This window comes from Scardinius erythrophthalmus, assembly GCF_964197995.2.
Source record: "Scardinius erythrophthalmus genome assembly, chromosome: 16".
Lineage (NCBI taxonomy): Eukaryota > Metazoa > Chordata > Actinopteri > Cypriniformes > Leuciscidae > Scardinius > Scardinius erythrophthalmus.
The window spans coordinates 22240790-22267059 of NC_138236.1; the positions used below are offsets into that span (position 1 = coordinate 22240790).

General features: G+C 38.3%; 2 long non-coding RNA genes across 2 annotated transcripts; both read right to left on the reverse strand.

Moving 5' to 3' along the window:
• Window positions 1–2600: 2600 nt before the first annotated feature.
• On the reverse strand, window positions 2601–7491 carry LOC308703918. Its single transcript, XR_014031752.1, has 4 exons — window positions 7426–7491; window positions 7287–7330; window positions 5745–5809; window positions 2601–2675 (listed from the first exon to the last, which is right to left on the reverse strand). It is a non-coding gene; the product is annotated as an uncharacterized lncRNA (long non-coding RNA).
• Window positions 7492–9642: 2151 nt separating this feature from the next.
• On the reverse strand, window positions 9643–11223 carry LOC308704079. Its single transcript, XR_014031765.1, has 5 exons — window positions 11148–11223; window positions 10833–10906; window positions 10464–10512; window positions 10039–10180; window positions 9643–9852 (listed from the first exon to the last, which is right to left on the reverse strand). It is a non-coding gene; the product is annotated as an uncharacterized lncRNA (long non-coding RNA).
• Between the last annotated feature and the right edge of the window lie 15047 nt (window positions 11224–26270).

The window sequence follows — 26270 nt, forward strand, 5'->3', positions numbered from 1 at the left end:
GCTATAATAAGCCTAGTAATAATAAGCCTATAATACGTAGACATTTAAAATACATCAATAACTGATATCATAGTTTAACACAGATAAAATCAGAGTTAAGGCTTGCTTTACGTGTTGCTCGACGAGGATTTCTTATCGTTGCGACGTTCAATGCTGAGGAGACAAAATGCCGGATTATGCCGCGTGAGATCCCGCCGCGGAGTGAAGAAGAGGTGCAGTTACGAGGATTCTCAGACAGTTGAAGTGTCCAATGGAGTTACGAGATTTGCTCTCAAGCTATTTTCAACACTTTAGATTGGTTAAAAATTTGTAAAAATAACAGAATCACGTGGGGACTGACCAGCATCGATTTGTGAAAAAATATGAAATTGACCAAATTTGGACATACGAGGTTTCCGCCTCGCGGAATAGCGACGATATTTTAATTCAGCCTACCATCCAGACCGTGTTTCACATATCTAGTGTTTTTGGCTGCATTTAATTTTGAGGAATTAAAATGTTGAGCCTCGCACCGACAGGTGCAAAAAGAGTGTCGCCTCCCGCGCCCCTCCCGAGGGAGCCTGGCAAAGGAGACTGCGCTCTCGCGGCAAGCCTTCTTAGCCTAAGATTGATCTGAGGACCATCCTTCAGGCAAAGAAGGCTTCCGCCAAGCGGTCCTAGCTGCTGTGCCAGATTTCAATCATGCTTCAGACGCGCTACGCTAAGGGCGTTCCCCAAAGTGTCGTCATGACGACGACGCAGTGGGTGCTTCTCAATTCTTATTTGTGCATCCTCGTTTCCTCTCCTCGCATCCTTTCCTCGCGTCTCAGCTCCGCTCCCTGTAGGATGCGAGGGAAGGCTGCAAGGAAAAGACGCGAGGACGGAGGGATCGAATGAAAGCTTTTTTTTATACATTGGAATCCTTGATCACTCGAGCGTCACTTCATCGCGTCATCAGCAGCGCTCAGAGGATCTGCCCTTATGTTGTTGAAGTTTGTTTATTTAAGAATTTCATAATAAATAATAATAAAGAAAGATGCCCTGTTGAAATATGTGAGATGTGTGGTTTATATAAACTGCAAAGGTAAAGAATAAATCAAAATGATTGTGACCGATGTGAAGGGGGAGGAGAATTCAGACGTGCGTCACGTTTAAGTCGATAAAACTCTTCCGCATAGGATCCTTCCGTGTATCCTCGCTCATGACTCCTCAGGAAGCCTCCTAACTCCTCGATCCTCGACTCCTTGCGGTGAAATTAGAGAATTGAGATGTCCTTCAAGATGGCTGTACTCGATCGGTTTCCGGGTCATAGGATGGAGGACGGAGGAGAGAGGAGACGAGGAGGGATCCCAGCTAGAATTTTTTTGTTCTAAAAATGTTCTGAGAACATTATCTTGAAATGTTCGAATAATGTTTTCAGCGGCTAGTTTTATTTTAGTTCCCAGAATGTTCTCGTAAAAGTTAGGAAAACATTCTCTAAAAACATTCCAAAAATGTTTATTGATAACATTGTTAGAACATTATTCCCTAATGTTCTTATAACATTTTTAGCGGGTAGTTTTATTTTAGTTCCCAGAATGTTCTCGTAAAAGGTAGGAAAACATTCTCTAAAAACATTCTAAAAATGTTTAATGATAACATTGTTAGAACATTATTCCCTAATGTTCTTATAACATTTTTAGCGGGTAGTTTTATTTAAGTTCCCAGAATGTTCTCGTAAAAGGTAGGAAAACATTCTCTAAAAACATTCTAAAAATGTTTAATGATAACATTGTTAGAACATTATTCCATAATGTTCTTATAACATTTTTAGCGGGTAGTTTTATTTAAGTTCCCAGAATGTTCTCGTAAAAGGTAGGAAAACATTCTCTAAAAACATTCTAAAAATGTTTAATTATAACATTATTGGAACATTATTCCCTAATGTTTTTATAACATTTTTAGCAGGTAGTTTTATTTAAGTTCCCAGAATGTTCTCCTAAAAGGTAGGAAAACATTCTCTAAAAACATTCTAAAAATGTTTAATGATAACATTGTTAAAACATTATTCCCTAATGTTCTTATAACATTTTCATTGAGTAGTTTTATTTAAGTTCCCAGAATGTTCTCCTTAAAGGTATAGATAACATTCTCTGAACACTCTAAAAATGTTTTGTGATGACCTTCTATAAAGGTTTAATCATAACATTTGTAGAACATTATCCCTTTACATTCTTATAAAGTTTTTAGCAGGAAGTTTTATTTTTATTCTTAGAATGTTCTTCTAAAAGTTAGGATAACATTCTCTAAAAATAATCTTAAAAATACTACTTAACATTCTTATAAAGTTTTTAGTGGGAAGTTTTATTTTTGTTCCCAAAATGTTCTCTTGTTAAAACATACAATTTTATTAATCTCTAAAATAAAACAAAAATCTAACAGGTTTATGAATGGCGTGGCAGTTCTGCGAACAGTAGATGCCCAACATTATATGAAGAACTCAGTAAAGTCCAATGTGCAATCATACGTCTTGACTGCTGTTTGCTCAGAGCGCTCATCATCAGTCTTTGGTTGTCTTGGTTCTTGCAGAAAAATAATAAAGTCATCTGCATTAATAGGTGTTCTACTGTTCTTCTCTTCTTGTTTTTCAGCTGCTATCCCAGTTAGCAGAATTGAGCTCCATTCTCTGTGTGCATGGTAGAGTTTTTCCTCATAGCCTATAAAAGAAGATCATGCAACAGTGTAAACAAAAATAATACAAATACATATTACATATTAAGATCACAAGCAATATTGACTTTGAAAACTTTCAAAATTAGCCAGCCTAATTATCAATCAGAAATTAATTAGATTAGTTTATTTAAAAGTATAAATATGATACCTTATGAGTATCTATTTTGTTTCTGTAATTTAAAACATATACTTAATTCATTATATACATGTTAATAACACAACTAGAGGCTAAATTATTTTAACAAACTACAAACTTGGCTTGAGAAGTGTGAACCTCGAACTCAGGTCGCCTTGAGCACAGCTGCAGCATGTCACAGCACTGCCCACGATGCTTTTGCTCTGATGTAACAGCTCATTTTCATCAGTTATATTGTCTATGGATTGTTACATTTCTTACAGATTTCTGCTTGTTTTAAATCAGATACAGATAAAGTAGCACTGCATTTGAATGCATTGGTGATAGAACAATTTCTAGTGTGATTTAATCATACCTGTGAATCGTCTCTTTGCTATTAGCTAAGCTGTAAGTTTTAGTTACTTCAAAAGCAGAAAGAAATATATGTGCAATATATAATACACTGTTGACACTAACTTTCTGTGCTCCAGTAGGTTTCTGTGTGCGCACAATCTGCATGTTAAATGTGAGCTACTGTCTGTGCATATGAAAGCTTGTTTCCGCCATGGAATACAATTTTTAAAAAAGGTAATTGCGACTCACAATTCAAACTTTTTTTCTCAGAAGTGCGAGATATAAACTCGCAATTGGCCGTTTGAAAGTCAGAATCACAGGATAAATTAGTAAAATCTGAGAAAAAAAAGCAATTCTGCCTTTTTTTTTTTTGCTGTCTTTTCTATATGAGAACATTAATGCACTTCATCAATACAGCCGCTCTGAGAGTCACTTCAGCAGCATTTTAGCTTCATTTGAGAAAAACTATCATCATATCATAAAACACAGAGAGACTCAAAGGTCTACATGGCAATCCGTCAAATAAAAGTTTGGTTTAACCTTTGAAGAAAGTTTTGCTTAAATCATTACATTTTAAATAATTGGTTATAGCAATTTAATTAAACCTTTAAAATGGAATCAAGAAAACAAAAAAAAATTACTTTTGGGAGATGCGAGAGCGAAGTAGTCCAGTGATAATTAACAGGCAGCCATGGTTAATGCAATTTGCAAAGACCCGCCCCCTTTAGTTACTGTTGCTATGTCCAACAAGCCATGGCGCTCTCACGCCACACATCATGTATGAAAAATACATTGCGGATCAAAGAAAAAACGCTGAAACGTCCTAACGCCGAGACAAGACAGAGCAGGTTACTTTTGATATGAAACAAAGTCTCAACGCTTAATTTGTGTAATTTTTGTAGAAAAAAATATTTTTTGTAAAATAAAAATGTAAAAAATAATTACCTGTCAATCAAACTCCCTAGAAGGGTGAATTCTGAGGGGAGTAAAAAAGACAGCTCACAATTCTGATATTTTCTTGCAATTGTGTTCCTGCCTCACAATTCTGAGAAAAAAAAAAACTGTAATTTTACTGATGGAAACAGTAAAAAAAAGTGGACTTCAAAGATTTCTTATTCTGTAGCTCCCTGTGGGATTTTTTCAAGTCCATAAAAATGCATCCATCCATGATAAAAGTACTCCACACGGCTCTGGCAGGTTAATAAAGGCGAAAGGTGAAGCGAAGTGATGCGCTCGCGTAAGAAACATATCCATATTTAATATTTTAGGGCTGGGAATCGATTAAAAAAAGTAACTGATTATTTACACAATTTGCTAATTAAATGCAATTAATTGCATTTCCCCCAAGCTTGTAATCATCAATATTTAAACTTAGAATAACCTAATTAAACAACAAAAAGGAAAAAAGGAACAGAAAATAGCCCTGTATTAAAATAATATTAAACATCAATATATTATTATTTTCAATAATCAATCAACATAATCAATTTAACAATTTATTATTATAATTTTTTTTTTTTTACTAATTATCAAAATAAAACAGTCCTACAAAGCTATTATTACAAGACCATGTGATCAGAGCAGGTAATTTTACCATTGTTGCCACATGACTATACCAGCTCAGTAGGGCTATTTCACAGAAGTCTACTACTGAGAAATTTCACGTTATATGACTTTGCTTTTCCAGTGCGTGATCGGTACATGGAGCGTTTGGGCCGTTAACGACAGAGCTAAGAGCTCAATGTTTGCTCAATGGTGTGTGTGTGTGTGTGTGTGTGTGTGTGTGTCAGTGCGCTGACACACACACACACAGAATGGAGAGCGCGGCGCGGAAAAGACCCGCTCATGAAAGCTGCACGAGAATAAAACCTGATTGCCAAACACGGAGGGGCGGGACGGCATATTTTGCAGCCTTTTCCGCAACAGGAAGTCATTAAAACGAGGCAAAAAAAGTGCTGCGTTAATTGCGTTATTTTTTTTTACTCGTTAAGCATCTTAAATTAATCGCGAAGATTAACGTGTTAATTCCCCCAGCCCTACCATATTTATAACTTTATCGACTTAAATAACTAGCTTCCAGCAGACAGCCATATGCAAGTCAAATTACGCCCAAAGAGTTATAGAGTCAACGCATCGATACGCATATATGCGCCTGCAAGGCTACGCATCGCTACGCTTCGGCCGCCATTATGCGTCTATGCGTAGCAAAATGTGTTGTCCCAGTTTTTGATACACGACGCACTGTTGTATGAAATACTATGCGTTGTTGGTGGGGGCAAAACTGCAAGTTGCTTGCGTCCGACGTGTAGACTATAAAAGGCTCTTGTCGATGTATGACGTAGGAGTAGCATAAGATTTGACGGCTCTCGCGGTTCAAACAAACAGGGCTAGGCAATAAATTCAAGCTCCTCCCACATTTCTCTTTATATGATTCTCTTTAATGATAATTTTTCTAAAAATCTCTGTGGAAAGAAAGTCAGATTTAAATCTGGCACGAGGGAGAAAAAAAGAGATCATTTTTATTTTGGAGGGCATTGTGCCTTTAAAATTGACTACGGTTTTATAAAATGCAGTGGATACTTACTAGTGATGGACTTGTTTCTCTGTTGGTGCCTGTTCTGCTCCGTAAACATTGGTCCAATGCTTGATCTTAAGAAAATGTAAAAAGTGTGTTAATGTGTGTTAACAGACTATTGATCTGGGTGACATAGGACCATTTTTTATGTTTTCCTTAAGTGTTAGGCTATATAAATCTGGAGAACCCTTACTAACATTAACCATGGTTTTGCTACACTAACTAAATGGTAATAAATTATTGTAATCAATCCACCATAAAAATATTGTTTCTACACTTTACTATAATAAAAACCATGGTTAATTTAGCAAAGGACCCTGGGAACATGTCCTAAAAAGAACAGCTCATCCAAAAAATAGACTCTCTCTCGTTATTTACCAGTACTCCATGTTGTTCCAAAACTGTATGAATTTATTTTGTATAACCTTAATTAAGATATCTTGAGAAATGACTTCACTGTTGTTGTTTTTTTTTTTTTTTCATAAAATGGGTTCCAATGTTGTTTTATTCCCAACATTCTTGTGTTTCAGAGAAGTAAGTCATACAGGTTTGAAAATAATTTCATTTTGAAAGGACATTTATGTTATGTATAAAGACACAATGTTCTCAGTTCCCTCATTGTAAAGCTCCTATGCTGAGGTTTATTTTATTTTATTTTTTCAAAATGTTGCAAGTAAAATGTTCTAATTGTGTTAACTCGTCACATTAGAAGAACGTTTTATGAAGAACATTCAACATCTCATCTCTCAATGATATCCTCAAAACATTTCCCTAACGTGACAGAGAGAACGTTCTTCTTTTGTTTTTATGAAACATTGGGACAATGTTATATTGAGATCATTGTACAACTTTAACTTTAGCAACATTCCCAAAATATGCTCAAAATGTTGCAAGTAGAATGTTCTTCTTTTGTTATCATGAAACATTGGGACAATGTTAATGTGTGTTAACAGACTATTGATCTGGGTGACATAGGACCATTTTTTATGTTTTCCTTAAGTGTTAGGCTATATAAATCTGGAGAACCCTTACTAACATTAACCATGGTTTTGCTACACTAACTAAATGGCAATAAATTATTGTAATCAATCCATTATAAAAACATTGTTTCTACACTTTACTATAATAAAAAAACATGGTTAATTTAGCAAAGGACCCTGGGAACAAGTCCTAAAAAGAACAGCTCATCCAAAAAATAGAGTTCTCTCGTTATTTACCAGTACTCCATGTTGTTTTAAAACTGTATGAATTTATTTTGTACAACCTTAATTAAGATATCTTGAGAAATGACTTCGCTGTTTTGTTTTTTTCCATAAAATGGGTTCCAATGTTGTTTTATTCCCAACATTCTTGTGTTTCACAGAAGTCATACAGGTTTGAAAATAATTTCATTTTGAAAGGACATTTATGTTTGGGTCAGCTAGGCCCGTAAAAACTCATATTAAGAAGACAGGTACAATTTTGACTGGAGGGTTTGGACCAGTGTGCCTTTGAGCAGAGTTTACATGTTCTGCCTCTATTTCACGTGTATTTTACTATGACAATACTCACCGCAACTGAAGATCATGTGGCTGGATAATTTATTCCCAAAATTCCTGGATAATGGGAAACACACACATACAGCAATATTATTAGCTATTTGTATTTACTTACTAAAAGAGACATAAAAAGCTTGCAAAATTTTACTCACCAGCTCAAAAACATATTATGATGATGACTCATCATTTTGACGGTAACGTTAGGCCGATATCCCGCGATCATTCAAAAGCCTAGTTTTCATAGTGTGGTTCGAGTTCCTCTCTGTATAAAGACACAATGTTCTCAGTTCACTCATTGTAAAGCTCAGACTATGCTGAGGTTTATTTTTTATTTATTTTTATCAAAAACTAACTTAGCTGACAATATTTAGCCTAACGTTACACATCCCAGACAGCAAACTGACTACGAAACGCATCCGCCGCGGAGGTACAGTGAACTCCGGAACGGATCCAGAAAGCGGATCCGAAACTGCGTCCACTTGCACACCGCGCCGGATCCGCCGCGGTGGCGGCTCGCGGATCCGGTCTGACACCGCTGCGGTCCCTTTGCGTATCCGTACATAAATGGGTACATCCGCCCCGGCTTCGCTTTGGATCCGCGAATGAGCCGCATATCCGCTCCGGGTCCGTTTTGGACCCAGTCATATGCCCGGCCCGGGTCCGTTTTGGACCCGTTCATAAAATTCCGTCTACAATGCCACTTTTTCCCCACACTTGATTATCTGGCCAAAACTATAGCTACAGATATATTTAAAATCTAATGGTGGACGAACATTAGATAGACTGGACTGCTCTATAAAAGCTTGAATAGTTATTAATGTATGTGCCTTTGAATAAAACATGAATCATTAAACATTAATAATTTTTAGCCAACTAACAATAACAAAATAGGTTATTACAGACTATAAATGTATTTACTAATTTTTTAAATAGTTTTATTCATGTATACATTGAATAGACATTACAGAAAAAAATGAAATCAACCATGAATTGTACCAAGAACATCATTTTATTTAGTGAAAAACATTACACTAAAATGATAAAGTATTTTTTTTCACTACTGTTGGGTCAAGGTTTGCTGACAGGGGCTCCGGCTCCTTGAGCTTCCCCTATCTGATGCCAGGTTGAACCACCGGATTACATGTTTTGTAATGTCGTCATCGGTGGCGGCACAGGAGACATGGCTCTTTCTCACAGCACCTGTAATACATAAGCAGATTTTCATTACATGTCATGAAATCACATTGAAGCTACCAGGTTGTTGTTTTTTAGAGGATAGACATAATTCCTTTTTTAACTTAAAATAATGTCAAGTCGTAACAGGGTGAAAGGCACTTCAGCCTCCGCTTTGCGGTCCTTTATCTGCTATAACCACGCTATGTAAGATTGCCAGATCGGGTCGCGTTTCTGTAGTTCTAATGAGACATAAGAAAACTACAGACTTTAATAGACTCCCTAAAGAATTTGGCACAAACACAAACAGAAGTTCAACTAAAATGACTAAGTGTTTATAATTTTAACCATTATACAGCGTGACAAAAAAAAAAAAGTTTTCCTTGAATAAAACTTGAATGCCCATAAGTTTAGTTGACTAAAAAAAGAACTAAACAAAAACAGGATAAGGTTGACTAAATATGATAAAAGTTAAATAGTAAATTTGACACAGGACTAAGCATGCATAAAAATAAAAAAGCTGACAAAATATACTCTATTTGAGTCTTGTATCTAATGAGGTATTGCTCACCAGAGCAGGCAATACTGTCTGATCCACATCTTCCCCCCCGCCAGGTAGGTCTGTAGACCCTGCTTGCAGAAGGGGTTTGCTCTTCTGCTGGTCTCTGTGAACAGTGAGGTGGAGAAATGGGTGGAGGTGGAGCAGCTGTGCCGCTACTTAGGATAAAAGGTGGTGGTGCAAAAACAGGAGCTGATGGTTGTGTTAAAAGTTTGCCTCTTTTTATGAGCATCTTCCTCCTCACTCTCATCAGAGTCTCCCAAGAAATGACTATAAATTAGGGTGGAAAAAAACAAGCAGTTAACATCTTATTAATTACTCTTATTAATAATAATAATAAATGTAAAGCCTTCCTGTAGTTCAAACAGTAGAGTGTTGGCGCTTGCAATGCTAAGGTCATGGGTTCAATTCCCAGGGGAAGCAAGAACTGATAAGAATGTAAATGTGTACCTTAAAATGCAATGTAAGTTGCTTTGGATAAAAACGTCTGCCAAATGCATAAATGTAAATGTAATTACATAAACATTTTCACTGGCCTAAGAACTTAAATTGTAAATCAATGTAATTGGTTGAGAATGGTTTCTCTGAGAAACCATTTATCTATATTTCAGCTGGCTTTACGTGTGGTGGTTGTCGGGTTCATCATATCCTAAACACTAAATTATGTTTTTGAGAAAATATAGAGGCCAAAAAGTTAATGTAAAATATAAAGGATAATATACGTATACTAACATCGGCTTTGGCCTTCTTTTTGGCCGAATCTCCTCCTCTTCCTCTTCAGACTGTAGATCTGATGTGTTGCAATTTAGAGCTTTCTTCAAGAGTTGTTGTGCCACAAAGTAGTCATCTATAAAATAAATAGCCTACATGTTAAACTTCAGTAGACCTTCAAATTAATAGAGTAGAACTATAGACAACAGAACAATATGAGAATGTAATTAAAAGGATTTTCTTCCCATATAACATATTGGCAAAATACTTTGATATTTGCTTACAAAAGCCATTTAGATTATTTAAAAAGAAAATAGCATACCACATGACTCTGGCATCATATTTTTTCCAGTCAGGTCCAGGTTCCTTAGAATTTTTCACTGCCCCGTTCACTCTCTCATCATTTTTGTAGTTTGGCCAATAGGTAACTCCATCACTGTACCAATTTTGTGGCACCAAACATCCTTAAACGAGAAGGAAGTAACAAACAGCACCAGATAAATTTAACTTCCTGTTTCAAGAACAGGTCAGTATGTCTACCTTGGGTTATTTCACCAAGTGTATGGTGTAATTGCATATGGGTCACTTTTAAATTAAAAAAGCTGGTCCAAAAATATAAAAGAAATTCAGATATGGTCAACAAATCAGAATTGGGCATCAAGACCTGCAGTATAAATGTGGCCTTACTGAACTCAATTGAATCAACAATGAACTGTCAACTTACAGTGAAGTTGCTGAAGAACTTACTGTCTTAAGGTGGAGCTGGAGACAGGTACAGTTTTTCTATTCATTTTATCTAAAAGAAACGTAACAGAAACACAAAATACACATTTCAACTAGTGAGTTGTGGAAAATAACCAAAATTTTGAGTGTTTTCAAAAATAATTATACAGCAGGGCTCGACAATAAGGACTGCCTGATGGCCCGGGGCCAGCGTGAAAGACACTTGGGCCAGTTGCAGGAACTTTCACCTGCCCCATTGGGCCAGTGCTGCATCTTCAAGTTGATAATTTGCAATTTTTTAAGCCTTGACAATTGAAATGCTGTAGTGTGGACCAGTGTCAGTATTTGACAACATATCTGGCTAAATCAAGTTAGAACAGTATTAAATCTTACTTTACTCTGATGTCAGGAAAAGATGAAACTCCAAAATAAGACTGGTGGCACTTGAACAAACTGTGAACTGTAAGCTGCAACAGAACACACACACACACACACACACACACACACACACACACACAATCTTAATATGATATGAAATAATTATCTGAAACAACATTACATGGGGAGGTGGTGGAGAATATATTTGTCATGATGTAAACAAAAATGGACTCAAACTAACCAAACCAGTACAGTATTAAATGCTGTAGTGTGGACCAGTGTCAGTATTTGACAACAAATCCAGTTGGAACAGTATTAAATCTTACTTACTCTGATGTCAGGAAAAGATGAAACTCCAAAATAAGACTGGTGGCACTTGAACAAACTGTAAGCTGCAACAGAACACACACACACACACACACACACACACACACACACACACACACACACACACACAGTATCATATAATATTAATTATTTTTTTGAAACAACATTACATGGGGAGGTGGAACTGTCAAAATGTAAACAAAAATGGACATGTTATACCAGAAATTCAGTGAAAAACGTAAGTTGGGTAACGTTAGGCCTAACATGATAATATTGCCTGACATTTTAACGTTACTGGAGGGGAGAAAATACGCGATCAGGGTGTGATAAAAATCCGGACAGCTAACGTTAATTAAATCACCTAACCTCCCAGACAGAAAGAATATACCATCCAAATAGCTTTTTACTCAAAGTTATTAATAATCAAATACATTTTTACTCAAATCTACGCTAATGACAATTTGCTAACTTCGTTTGCCACAATCATTTCAGAAATAAAATCATCGGTATGTTGAACGGTATGAACGGTATGTTTTACAGCTAAGTAACTGTACAAATAAAGCATATTTGAACCATTCTTACCGTGTTCTGTGCTTGTCGACCTGCCGGTTAGCTTTTCCACAGAGCGGAGAATGATTCTGTGACGATGGCGACAGTTGAAATTAGGCGCGTTTGGTCAGCGGGTCCGCCCAGCGTCTGTAGCGAGTCCGCGAGGTGACAGTGCGTTAGGGGGCGGGGCACATGTTAAGGCGCGTCCGAAGTGCGGATCCGTATGTGATCCGTTCTGGGTCCGCCGATTAAAACCGCAGGCTGGGCCGATCCTGGAGGCGGGGCTGATCCTGTTAGCGCAGCGAAAACGAATCTGACAGTCAGGCGGATCTGGCGGCTTGAGGGCGGGTCCGCCACGGACTCCTTTGCTGTGTGGGATGCAGCCTGAAACATCACATAATATCGGTATTGCTCTAGTCGCATTTAAAATTAGCTTCTCAATTTAACACACTATATTTTGATGTAGCAGAATGTATTTTTATATAAAATAAAGTTATTTACCTTCCGCAGATTGCAATATGTCCGTTACACGTAGGCTACGTTGTTAAAATTCGTTGTCCATTTACATCCCGCAACTCGCTCAAAATAAAAATGTAACAGTACGATGCAAAATAATCCATGTTTTAAACAATGTAAAAGCCACAGAACCGAAGGAGGCTAGTAAGTTACTGAAGATTAGAGGTGGGCGGATCGATCCTAAAATATCGATACTTCGATACTGACGTGGTATCGAAAAGGATCGATCCTCACATAAAAATATCGATCCAAATGTGGTTTTTTTTTACCAGTAATTTTTATTTATTTAGCACGCAATTCAGTGCGTAAAATAAGCTTCTAAGTGGAAAAATAAGCGAATGTTAGCGGATAATTGTGTAGGATAGAACTTTTTCTCCTAGTCATCTGGATACAAGACGAAACCAATCAATCCCAGAGAGCGTTCAATGCTGGTGCTTCACTGAGCTTACAGGCACGTTTGGGAAACGAAGCCTTGCTTAGATGACAGAGAAACAATCGGGAGTTATTTTGCAATAAACAAAGCAAAAGTGTAACGGTTCAAAATGTTGAGGACAGTAAGATTTTTTTTAATGAAATTAATATTTTTATTCAACAAGGATCGATGCATTAAATTGATCAAAAGTGACAGTCAAGGGTTTTACACTTAAAAAAAATCTACTTCATATAAATAGAAATAGCCCAAAGAAAACAGATAGCCTATGTTAAATTGTAATATTACAGTTTTTACTGTATTTTTGATCAAATAAATGCAGAAGAGAATTAAAAATCTTACAGACCCCAAACTTTTGAATAGTAGGCTAGTGTACAATAGTACTTTTACTATAATTAGGGTAGTTTTGTAAAAGTCACTGACTAATAATTACAGGCAAGTTGAGAGCACAAATCACAATATATTTAGTAGTCATGAAAACGTTTTCATATTTAGCATATTAATGATGCATTCACCTCATAAATCATGACACACTGCTCTAGCACAGGAAAGTGCATACAAGTTAAAGTGCATGCTTTTAAAATTAAAAAGTATTGGTATCGGTATCGATATCGGCGATACTGGCCCTGTATTTACTTGGTATCGGATCGATACCAAAATTTGGAGTATCGCACACCTCTACTGAAGATCCTCCCGAGAAGCAGCAGCGCGCACACACACACACACACACTCTCACTCTAACAGACGAATATTCAAACTTCAAACTTGACCAGTAAAAGGCGCGCATAGCTGCCATTGGCCAGATTCCTGGATGACAGTCTGAATAGCCAATCATGCTCAAAACAACTCGAAGAGTCAGCCAATAATGTGGTAACATTGCAATTACAGGAAAAGATTACATGTTTTAAAAGAAAGAATATGAAAAAAATGCGCACGGCTATTTATTTAGTTGTATTTGTAAGCTGGCTGTTATATTTAATCAATTGGTTAAATGGTGTCTTCATTGCAGTGCATGATAAAAAAAATAAACTTACAATAACATATAAATAATAATAATAAATTACACAAATAATATATACCATGTATAACAACATATATTTACCACTGCTCTGCCAAACAGCAGTTTAAAAGAGCAAACATATTATATATTAAACAGAGCAAACATTGCATATGTAGGCTATTCATATACAATTCTGTATATACCTACATGAAAAACTAATGGATTGGTATCATGGTAACATTAGAGTTACATTCATGTGACCCATAATGATCCTTTTGCACTTTAACAAAATATTGACCTTTCCTTTAGAAACACTCTTATGCCTAATAATGTCAACTTGCTTTTCACCCTGTGTGGCACAGTTACACAACCTGTTGGTTTAGGGTAAATCCTCTGTCCAACACAACACTTTGGTAACATTGGCATAATTCTATACAAGTTGCAACATATACCCCGGGTTTCACAGGCAAGGTTTAAGCCTGTAGTCCCAGACTATAATGCACGTTTGAGCTGTTTTACCTGAAAGCAACTTGCACTGACATATCTTAAAATATGTCAGTGCCATTGTTTTGTCTCAAGATGCACACCAGTAATGTTTCTTTTTCTTTTTTCTAAGGCACATTTTTAAAAGCTAATTAAATGCACTAAGGCCTAATCCTGGCTTAATCTAAACTCTGTGAAACCGGGTCTGGGTTAGAAATTAAGGGTTAAGGTTAACCCTAACAATTGTCTACAGACTTTTATTTAACAGCATGGATACTCCAAGGTGTTGACTGCAGTGGTTAGGCCTTTAGCGTTGATACAGGACGAATAACTTCTTACTGTGACAGTCTGTAATGTATTTTAGCAAAGAGTGTTTGTATGGATTGTCCCTAATTAAGCTAGAGCTATTGGTGCATTCAAGTCATGTCATAAAGATCGTATTTACAAGTTGAATGCCACCACACTGATGAGAATATGAGTAGGAAGCTCAGGATTTTCTTTAACCCCGATCTTCAAGAGTTAGGGGTGTGTCAGTGGGAAACATTGTGGGACACCACTATACTTAGGTATTTAGCAGTGACAATGAAGTAAGCTAATGCCTGCACAAAATATGATAGCATTAATATGTAACAGTATAATATGTGATGATAAAGTTTACAGTGGCTTCATTAATTTAAAACATTAAACAAAATTGTAAAACCTCATGAATGCAAACTTCCCAGGAGGACTCAAATGCACCATATGTTCCATCGTGAACCCTGTTGGCCTGCTGTCTGACCAGCAAGCTCAATTTAACAATAATTGTGTAGTTTGATTGCTAAATGTTACATTTAAAATGTTCTAGTTTTGTTAACACGTCACATTACAAGATTTTTTTTAAAAAACACTCATCATCTCAGGTCTCAGTGATATCCTCAAAACATTTTACGAACGTTGATTTGATAATGTTCCTCCTCTGTTATTATGGAACATTGTGCCAATGTTTTACTGAGAACATTATATAATCTGTTATCTCAACAACATCCTCAAAACATCCTTAAAATGTTGCAATTAAAATGTTCTAATTGTGTTAACACATAACATTACAAGAACGTTTTATAAAGAACATTCAACATCTCATCTCTCAATGATATCCTCAAAACATTTTCCTAATGTGACAGAGAGAATGTTCTTCTTTTGTTTTTATGAAACATTGGGACAATGTTATATTGAGATCATTGTACAAACTTTAACTTTAACAACATTCCCAAAATATCCTCAAAATATTGCAAGTAGAATGTTCTTCTTTTTTATCATGAAACATTGGGATAATGTTATATTGAGATCATTGTACAAACTTTAACTTTAGCAACATTCCCAAAATATGCTCAAAATGTTGCAAATAAAATGTTCTAATTGTGTTAACTCGTCACATTAAAAGAACGTTTTATAAAGAACAATAAACATCTCATCTCTCAATGATATCCTCAAAACATTTTCCTAATGTGACAGAGAGAATGTTCTTCTTTTGTTTTTATGAAACATTGGGACAATGTTATATTGAGATCATTGTACAAACTTTAACTTTAACAACATTCCCAAAATATGCTCAAAATGTTGCAGGTAAAATGTTCTAATTGTGTTAACTCGTCACATTAGAAGAACGTTTTATGAAGAACAATAAACATCTCATCTCTCAATGATATCCTCAAAACATTTTCCAAACGTGACAGAGAGAACGTTCTTCTTTTGTTATCATGAAACATTGGGACAATGTTATATTGAGATCATTGTACAAACTTTAACTTTAACAACATTCCCAAAATATTCTCAAAATGTTGCAAATAAAATGTTATAATTTTGTTAACTTGTCACATTAAAAGAACGTTTTATAAAGAACAACAAACATCTCATCTCTCAATGATATCCTCAAAACGTTTTCCTAACGTGACAGAGAGAACGTTCTTCTTTCGTTATAATGAATCATAGGGACAATGATATTTTGAGATCATAGTACAACTTGTTATTTCAGAAACATTCCCAAAACATCTTTTGAATGTTGCAGTTAAAATGTTATATCTTAGTTTTCATATAACGTTATAGGAACATTTTTTAAAATGAGAAAACATCCTTAAAATGTTCGGTAAACATTACATTCAAATGTTTTCTTTAGAACATTAACCAAACTTGTAGGGAATGTTAGCGAAAGTTCTGAGAACGTTCCCTGCTAGCTGGGATATTGAGAAGCACCCAGTGTCTCGTTCCCTTCTCGGGGAACAAGGGTTACAGTCTTAACCTGAGACGTTTCCCCGAAATGCTTTGCAACTTTTTAAGGACCACCCGACCACTTAAAGTTTAGCTTTGATGATTTACGTGATTTTGTGGTTTCAGATTCGGTTGTATGTATTTGGCAGGTTAATTAATTCGCAAACGAATATCTCATTTATTTCAAAACACGTGACTTACAGTAGGCTAGCTAAGCCAATGAAGGTGGTCCTCTAACACCAGGGGATTTCTGCATGTTGGTTATAAAAGTAGCCTATATCTAGGACACAGACACTCACAAAATGCTCACGAATGACGAAGCATAGCCTACCTTTGAAAAGAAGAAACTGCAGCACTAAGCCTGTGTATCACTTTCAGGTAGGCAGGCTTGTTTTAAAATTGATGTTTTAATGTTTTAAGATGAGAGCTGGCCATTATTTTTTTCTACTTATTAGAAATTAGGTATTTTTTTATATGCCTCTGAAGTGTAATAATGTGACATAGGGGAGAGCGGGGCACAACTAACGCGGGCCTCGTTGTAACACATGTATCTTGTTTTAAATAGCCTACGTCCACATGCTAGCTTGACGAAACTTATATTTAGGCTACTAGATAGAACACTATATAGAGAAACAAGTAATAAACTCGGTGAGTGTTTTAGCGCAATTTTCTGACCTCATGGGACCACAACACTAAGAGATAGTAAATCTTTTCCTGGATTTTTTTTTTTTTTTTGGTGCGTTCCCGAGATTAGACCTTCCTTAAAGGGTCATTTCACCCATTTGAACATTGTTTTTTATTTAAAGTGGGTCATATATGTAGTCGAAATGTAAAATAATTTTTGAATTTGGTGCCTTCGTGACCGAGAAAAGACAAAAAATAACTTCAGAACGCATTTGTATGAAAGACAACAACTCCCACAATGCACCACATTGCACAGCTCCGCAAGCCACTCCCACTAATCCAGAAAGCGCATATCTGCCTATAAGAGAAATCACTCTTCCGTCTACAAGGCTAGCTACCACCAGAGCTTGAAATTCATTTCACATTCACACAAAATGTCTAGTTAGTTGGCGAACTCATATAGTGCATTACTCCTCGTTTGTATTTCTTTTGAAAAGGTGAATTATTGCATGGTACCTGGATGTTCAGTCAGAACATATGCGGTGCGAAACTAGGATAGTTCACAACACAAACGTCCGTGTCCTCGTCTGATTCAGAGATTTCGTCCAGGAGAAATTGTCATCGTTGAAATTCTTTGCCGCAGACGGACTCTATCTCTGTGTTCATAGCGGTTCGTTGCTGCATAGTGAGATCACCGGCGCCACCAGTCCGCCCTAACTCGAGCCAGTCCGGGCTCCTCGTCCGCGGCAGGCAGGTCTTCTGCCTCGGCTGCTCTTCGCTATAATGCGGCTTGTAAAGGTAGCCACAAACACCTGATTCAAGCATCAGACTTCCGAAATCCTCTTCCTCTAGTCTATATCATATTGAGCACTCTCCTCCGCTATTGTCATAACTGTACATCTGTCTCCACAGCGCCTGTTAGCTTAGCTTCAAACAAGATGGAGGATATTGCTTTCAGTTTCAGAGAGTAAAGTCCCACCCACTGATCTGTAATAGGTCTGTAGCGTGAGCGCGCCCCACCCTGGGAAAGATGAGAAACTAGTGTCTGTAGTCTTAACAGAAATCCCCCCCTCTAACACTTCCTCCTACAATGACGCAAAATGACGATTTTTGCGTCATTGTAGGAGGAAGTGTAAGAGGTAAATAACAGATTTCTCCCGTCTCAGGGGAAAATGAGAGAGTGTTGCACGACCATTCAATAGAATGACTGGGTTTCTAACAATGCAAAGCTTAATGCAAATGGGTGAAGTGTCCCTTTAACATAATGCCGAAAACCAGAAGTCTCTAGGTGGTCTGGTTGAGGAGTAGATAGAAGTGCAAGATTGGTGCGCACAGACAGAACAGAAATCATGAGTTAACAATCGCAATTTTGTCCGGTGGAAAATTGCGCTAAAAATTGCGCCGAAATTCTGAAATGTCTGGAAGATATCACTGAACATTTATTTAACTAGCAAAAGTAAATTGCTTATTTATGTTAATTTTTCATATCTATTTTGTTGTTTATTTTAAATTAGACAAATCTGATATTATTTCAATCTCCCATATGTTATTTAACAGTTGATTCTATTCTAGAATCAGTTGTTTTCTATTCTATACGTTTATGAATTCTTTTGAGAGAACATGAGAAAAAGGTGAATAAAGACTTAAAGTCAATGTTCAGAAATGATTAATTATTATTGATATTATTATTATTGTTTTGAACTATGTTGTATAGCGGTGTTTCCAGTGTGTTCATTGTCAATTTAGTTTGTCTTGTATATATATTTTTTGATCAGCCCTCAATCCGTATTCACTTTATAGCCCTTAATTCTGTAATTGTGGACAAATGTGGGCACAGAGAACTCAGATGTGATCCTATTTTTTATTTATTATAAATGTTACATCACTGTCTTCGATAAAATTTTGTCCATCCATTTATGGTGTGTTTTTTTTTTATTTTGGGGGTATTTTTGAATTTATTTACTTCAAAAAGTACCATATTTTCTATGTAAATTATGCTTATTTTTTTGAGTGTGAGTTTTTGCCATGATGAGAATGTTGTACAGGATCAGCCCTTCATTTGTGTGTATACTAGATATGCATTGTATTGGATCTATTGATTTATTTTTACAAAGAAACAAGAAGAATGCTCTAAATTACAGTTTTTGCTCTAAATTACATTACTTTCACTGTCACTTTCACTTTCAATGTCACTTTCACTTTCACTTTTTCCCATTCATTTCTATGGGTGCCCATTTTTGACCCAAATACAAGATTAAGGATTTTTTTTTTAGCCACTTAACATTGTAGAATTGAGTCAAAAAAAATTGTGTGTGTTCAGGAGGCAAACTTAGGAAAAGTGGCCAAGTCTTGTACCGCTCAGATCAAGGGAAGTATTTTTTAAAAATAAATCAAAATTATTTTGCCCACATTTGTCCAGAATACGGTTTTAGGGTTAAATCAGATTACTTTTTAAGATGTCATATGGTCATATTAGCTTACTATGTGCCCCTCACATGTTACAATGTAGCCAACCTATGGGGCATGTTGTCACATTTCACTTCCATTCTTTCGAGGTATATCAAGAAAAATGTATACACTATATTAATAAAACAAAACCAGATAATTGTACTAGACGTTGGAATTTAATGTGGGAAAAAATAAACACTCTGAACCCTAAGTAGATTTACACAAACTGAGAAAGTGACCTTTAAAGAAAGAAAAAAAACATTATTCAAAGTAATACAACACTTATTACACTTAATTCTTTATTAGGTATTTGTGTATGTGTGTATGTGTTTTCTAGGAGGGAAAAGAATATGGGATACAATTAGCTACATAATGCCACAATACAAGACCACAATCAAACATTTGTACAAGAACTTAGAATGCAGGAAATTAGCTAGGTAGCCTACAAACAAAGTCAATACATAAGTTTTCTCTGCCCCGTAACTAATAAACTGGTAATGCCTATAAATACTCAAATGCACATATTCTTACAATTACCACAGTGAGTCACATGAGCAATATAAACCAAGTTAAACTGTTCAATCTAACAGTAGAAACGTATGGAACTTACATAGTTCAATAACGCACACAAGGCAGGAGACACAGCATTTCCAGCAGCAACACACAGGGATTCCTCCATGTGGCATGAACAAAAGGAAGGGGCTGTGTGTACAGGTGCTGTCTAATGAAGTCTGTGGCTGATTGAGGCTAATTAGTTGAAGGTGTGGTGAACTGCATGGGGAACTGAGTGGCAAAGAAAAATGGGGCGTGGCAACTGCAGGACAGAGAGGAAAACATCCAAACAATATCTATATCCTTTGAAGGCTATATATAAAACAGTTAGCTCCGGTCGTTATTAAATAAATTCAGATTGTATATGTTGGTAAAAGGCACTTATCTAACACTAAAAGAAGTTTTGTGCCTCTAAAAAGTGCGTTCAACCTTCTTTTTGATCTGAATGGTGTGTGGAAAACAACACTCGGTTACTAACGTAACCTTGGTTCTCTCTAGAGAGGGAACAAGTGTTGTGTAAGTTTAGCTTACGCTACGGGAAAAACTCCTTTTTCTCGAGAATACTGAAGCCAAAAATTATCCTTAATTTTTAATAATTTTAAACGCATTTGCTACAGCAGCAGCCCTAGGCGAGGCAGCCCTAGGCGAGGCAGCTCGCACGCCCATAAGCTGCTCTGCGGCAACTGCTGCAACCTATCAGTGCATCTGCCATGACTTCAGCGCCAATGGGAAGGCTTCCCTGCGCCACGTCATGGCCCACCAATATGGGTGTGGCCTAAGCCTATAAATACCCATCGCTCAGGTTGCACTATGATTTCAGTCGACTGGAAGCGAAACCATAACGCAGCACAAGCACGGCAGGTTGTGTCTCTAGAGAGAACCAAGGTTACGTTAGTAACCGAGTATCGTTCTCTTACGAGAGTACTCTCGTGTTGCGTAAGTTTAGCTTACGCTACGGGAACCCAATGTAAAACGCTGTGCGTGCTAAGTGTCCAACACAAATGTCCCGAGGGCAGAATGCCCAGGGCTCATGTATGAGTGGAAAGACGCATAGCGGCAAACGGGGCGTGACGACTCGGTAACATGAAGATAGGTGCTTACACATATATACAGTTAAGACAATATATCAGCCTTGAACTGCATAGGCCCACAGGACATTGCAATATATATCAACAGTCTAAGCAAACTGGGTTGGGTAGACATAGTTAATACTGCATAATTAGACTGAGAACAGCCTAGCCTGTAGGGCAGGCACTTCCAGGTTGTAAAACCTTATAAATATAGACAGGGAGGCCCAGCCTTCAGAACGTAACCATGTCTTGGTTTGAGGATGACCTTAGAGTCATTAGGCCCAAATTCCAGACACGTAGCACTCACAGAGAGCGCGTGTAAGTCGCTCACCCGTTTTACTGAAGCCATTGCCAGCAGAAAAACGGTTTTGAAGGAGAGGTAGTTTAGCTCCACCGCATGTAAAGGTTCAAATGGGCTACCTTTCATGGCCTCTAGGACCGTAGAAAGGTCCCAAATCGGAACTGATGGAGGTCGAGGATGGTTCAGCCTCCTAGCACCTCTGAGAAAACGGATTATGAGGTCGTTCTTTCCCAGCAACTGGCCATTTGCAGACTTTGTAAAAGCTGCTATGGCCGCCACATACACCTTTAGCGTGGATGGGGTTCTCCCACTGTCCAGCAGCTCTTGCAAGAAGGAAAGCACCACCGTTACCTCGCCACATAGCGGGTCCAATTCATGAGCTGAACACCATTCTGCGAACACCGACCATTTAGACGCGTAGAGCCGTCTAGTAGACGGAGCTCTAGCCTGCATGATTGTGTTCATCGCTCGGGGTGTGGGTGCCAAATCGCGCCCTCGGCCTGAGACAGCAGGTCCTTCCTCAGCGGAATTGGCCATGGGGGTGCGCTCCCCAGCTCCATCAATTCTGGGAACCAAACTTGATTCTCCCAGCGTGGAGCTATCAAAATTATTGAGCATTTGCACTCCCTGATTCGCTTGATTGCCTGTGGTAACAAGGCGACCGGAGGAAATGCGTATAGAAGACGTCTGGGCCAGTTTAGGGCCAGCGCGTCCCTTTCTTTTGAAAAGAATATTGGGCAATGAGCGTTGGCCTGTGACGCGAATAGGTCTACCTCCGCTCTGCCGAAGATGCCCCAGATGTTTTGTACTACCAGGGGATGCAGGGACCATTCCCCTGGGGGGAGCTTGGCCCTGGACAGCATGTCTGGGCCCACGTTCACGGCGCCCAGAACATGTGCTGCTCTCAGCGAGCGCAAGTTGTGCTGGGCCCATATAAGGAGGTGTTTTGCTCTTGCAAAAAGGCTCCGGGACCTGAGGCCGCCTTGGCGGTTTATATATGACACCACTGACATATTGTCTGTTCTGACTAGAACATGGTGACTCCTCAGCACAGGGAGGAAGAACTGCAGGGCATTCTCGACCGCTTTCATCTCTAGACAGTTTATGTGTAGGCGCTTTTCTGTGTTTGACCACAGGCCCATTGATGGCCTCCCTTCGTAAAGGGCACCCCAACCCGTGTTGGAGGAGTCTGTCGAGACTACTTTGACCACTGAGGGTAAACCCAGGTTCACGCCGGACTGATACCAGTCGGCTCTCATCCATGGTTTCAGTGACGCCGCGCATGTCCGATTCACCGTGAGGCAAGAATCGAGCAAGGATTTGTCTGGTTGTGAGCATTTTGAACAAGCGTATCATAAGAGCTTTGTTCAAAAGCCTGAGATCTAGTATAGGGCGGAGCCCGCCATTCTTCTTTGGGACTAAGAAGTAACGGCTGTAGAACCCCGACTCGCTCTCTGCCAAGGGGACGGTCTCTACCGCTCCTTTCCCTAGCAAATTCGCTATCTTGGCGCGAAATAGGTGTGCTACTTCCTGATTCACCGAGGTTTCGACCCGTGCTGTGAAGCGTGGTGATCTGCGAGCGAATTTTAGCAAATAGCCCCGTTTTACTATTTCTAGCACCCATTTCGAGACCCCTGGAATCGATTCCCACGCTTTCGCGTGAATAGCCAGGGGTAGAATGAAATCTGGGTTCTGGTCGCTGGTATTCAGAGACTCGGGGACCCAGCCATGATGACATGATTTGTTCATCAAGCTCATATTCAATGGGGCAGTCAGCACTTCGTGCAGCGGCTTCGTATCTAGCTTCCCGTCCGTGGAACCGGGAATGTGTTGTATTACAGACGAAGCTGTGCAAGCTCGCAGCGGAAGGCGCAGAGCGCTTAGCAACACAGATACAGTCGTGTTCATAGGTAGGGGTGGGCACTGTACAGCGGTGGTGTAACCCACACAGTGTCTCACACCACCCCGGGGTCCATATCAGTCAAACCGGCTTCTGCCGTTCATGTTTTACATGTAGGCAATGTGCTTATGTGTAGGGGTGAACACAGGGCAGTGGGCACTTTTCCTACACTCATAGGTCGAGCGGCATGAGCCAGCTTTATTGATTTTAACCCTGGATGTAGAGGTCTGCGCGGGACTGTTTTTTAGGTCCCGCTCCCGCCCGCTCCCGCTGGGGTTATATCCCGCACCCACCCGTTCCCGCTATATATACACTATTTGTTCACCCGCTGTCTGCTTAGAATAATTTTCTTCCCGACCCGACCATCCCGCTTTAATATAGATCTCCCAGAATTTCACATGTAGCCTACATTTTCACAGAGAAAATAAAAATGTAGTCTGCACAAACATTTTTTTATTATTATTTTATTCGCCTTGTCAATAGGCCTATACAAAATTTAACATTTTGCTGCAGACAGTAGTAGGGGAAAAAATATCGCAGCGAAAAAAAAGAAGAAGTGTAGGCTATTATTTTTATTCGTATTATCAAAATTCGTAACATTTTGCTGTTAAGCAAATACAATCAATGCATGACAGAAAGAACCGTTACTGGTCCGTGCGTGCAGCGCGTACATAACGGTCCTGATTAGCCTACATGGCAGACCCTGTTGGTCGATAAGATTAAGATTAGGTAAAGCGAAGATATGCTGTTCTGAACGTCGGCGTCGGGAACGTGATATTGAATGACCGACCGCTCCCGTTCAAATTACACCAGAGTTACCGACCGCTACCGTTTTTTAGTCGGAAATTTAATCCCGCGGCGCAAAATATCTGGTCGGGTCCCGCGGATCCCGCGGGACAGCCGCGGGAATGCAGACCTCTAGCCTGAGGGATGAAACGAGAGTTAAATTCAACAAGAAAAAGAGGAAAACATAAAGCAGTTAGCCACTTTTGCTTGTGGATAAAAATGTTTGGATATAAAATAAAGAAATTAACAACATTCAAGAGATGACCATTTTGGGATTTCGTAATAAAAATAAACAATATTGTAAGGATAAAACGGTGGGTCACATTAGTAGGGTTAAATATAAGAACTTTAATCAACCCTAAATGTATTCACAAAATAAATGGGCAGCAGTTTCTTCAAAATGAGCAAGTTTAATATCAATATTTACAGATAGATGAATTAAACGTGTCGTTCAAATCTTTTAAGTTGTTGCGCGTGTGATAATGCGTCGTAGGTCACATGATAACGTCAACATGGCAGATGTCCGGTTCGCATTCATACTCAACGAGATCTGGCTATAGCTGTGTCCCAATGTGAAGACTGCATCCTTTGAAGGCTGCGGACTTCAAACGATGCAGCCTATGCGTCCTCCGAACGACACACCATGCAGCCTTCGTAGGATTTCCTAATTGCGCAGCCAGGTGTTCCCGATTACCGCTCCAGGCGCCAAGCAACGGTGCGAGAGTAGCCTATGCTGCCATCCTGACAATTCATTTGATAAAATTAAGTAAACAGCTATGGAGCCAGAATTGTCATTTTTTATATTTTACTGGAGGACATGGTATTAAGGATGTTTCAGGTCATGTACTTTCGGCTTAGCCGAAGATTCAAATGTTCATTTATATCTTACCTTGATGCGATTTTGTAGGCTAGTGTATTATTTTTTTTATTATGCACATAAATGGACCTTGGTAAATATATTTACACAGGTTTTCAACCCTATTTGAATATAAAAACCCAGTTGAATAAAGTCCAGTGCGAATGTAACTCCCGCTCGTGATCGGCAGCTGTCAGTCACTACTGTTGCTAAGCGACAAGAACAATCCTCCGTAGGCTAGACCGGTCCGGTAGGCTACTCGAAGTGATTTTCCCACACAGGACTACAAAATTATGTTATTTTACAATATGATGCATTGTTTTACAATAAACTACACAAAAGTAGCCTACATAAATGTATCAACCTTAAAAATATTCCGAAGTAAAATGCAACATATGCAGTAATATAAAAGCAGAACCATCATAAAAACCCTGACAAGTTTTTTTCCCCTCCAGAATTCCTTTACTTTTACTCTTGATACCTTAAGTACATTAGAGTATGCAAGATAATTTTGCTTAACTAGGGTTAGAAATATATGACTAGTAGTTTTTCCCCAGTGCGGTATTAATGGTTATTAAAAGTACTTTTGTGTAATAAAGTATCTCAATATTTATTCCATGAGTCAGCCCTGCAAACCTGTTGGTAGACAACTTAGTGGATAGTGAAAATATGCAGTCAAACACTCTGGAGAGCATCCCAGATGATGTCCCACCAGCAGGAGGCCTTACCAGGGCCTTTATTGTGGAGCCCATACCGGTCCAGCAGCACATCAGGGTCTCCCACTCATCTGAATAAGTCTACATTATTTTTCTTATTTTATGTACTGTACAATTTAAATGTTTATGTTGATTTTGAGATGTTTAACGTTTGTTGTAAATAGTTGGGGGAAAAATGTTATAGAAGAATTTGTTTTATGTAGAAATTATGACTGTCATTACAAAAATAAACAATGTCCAGAGCAATGAATTCTCTTTTATTTACACATTTAAAGTTGCATAATTTTTTCCTTTTAAAAAAATATAAGTGAAAAAAGTTAAAGAATATAATATATATACATATTTTTCAATCATTCTTTCAAGAAGAGAAAACAGCCTGTCCATTCTCTCTTGTGCTCTCCTCGCCTCTGCAGTTCCATGTCTTCTCTCAAGTCCAAAAACTCGTCCTCTCTGTCTCGCCTTCATCGTGGTGCTGGTGCTGATGCTGATGCTGGTGCTACCCCTAGCTCCTCCTCTTCTAGGTCACACACTGCTGAACTCGGCCCTGGTGTGTCCTCGAGGATTGAGGCAATGAGGGTGCAATGCCTCTGTCCCAACATCTCATCCATGAGGACAAACCAGGGCCAAGTTTCAGTCGAGGGTTTCCCACTC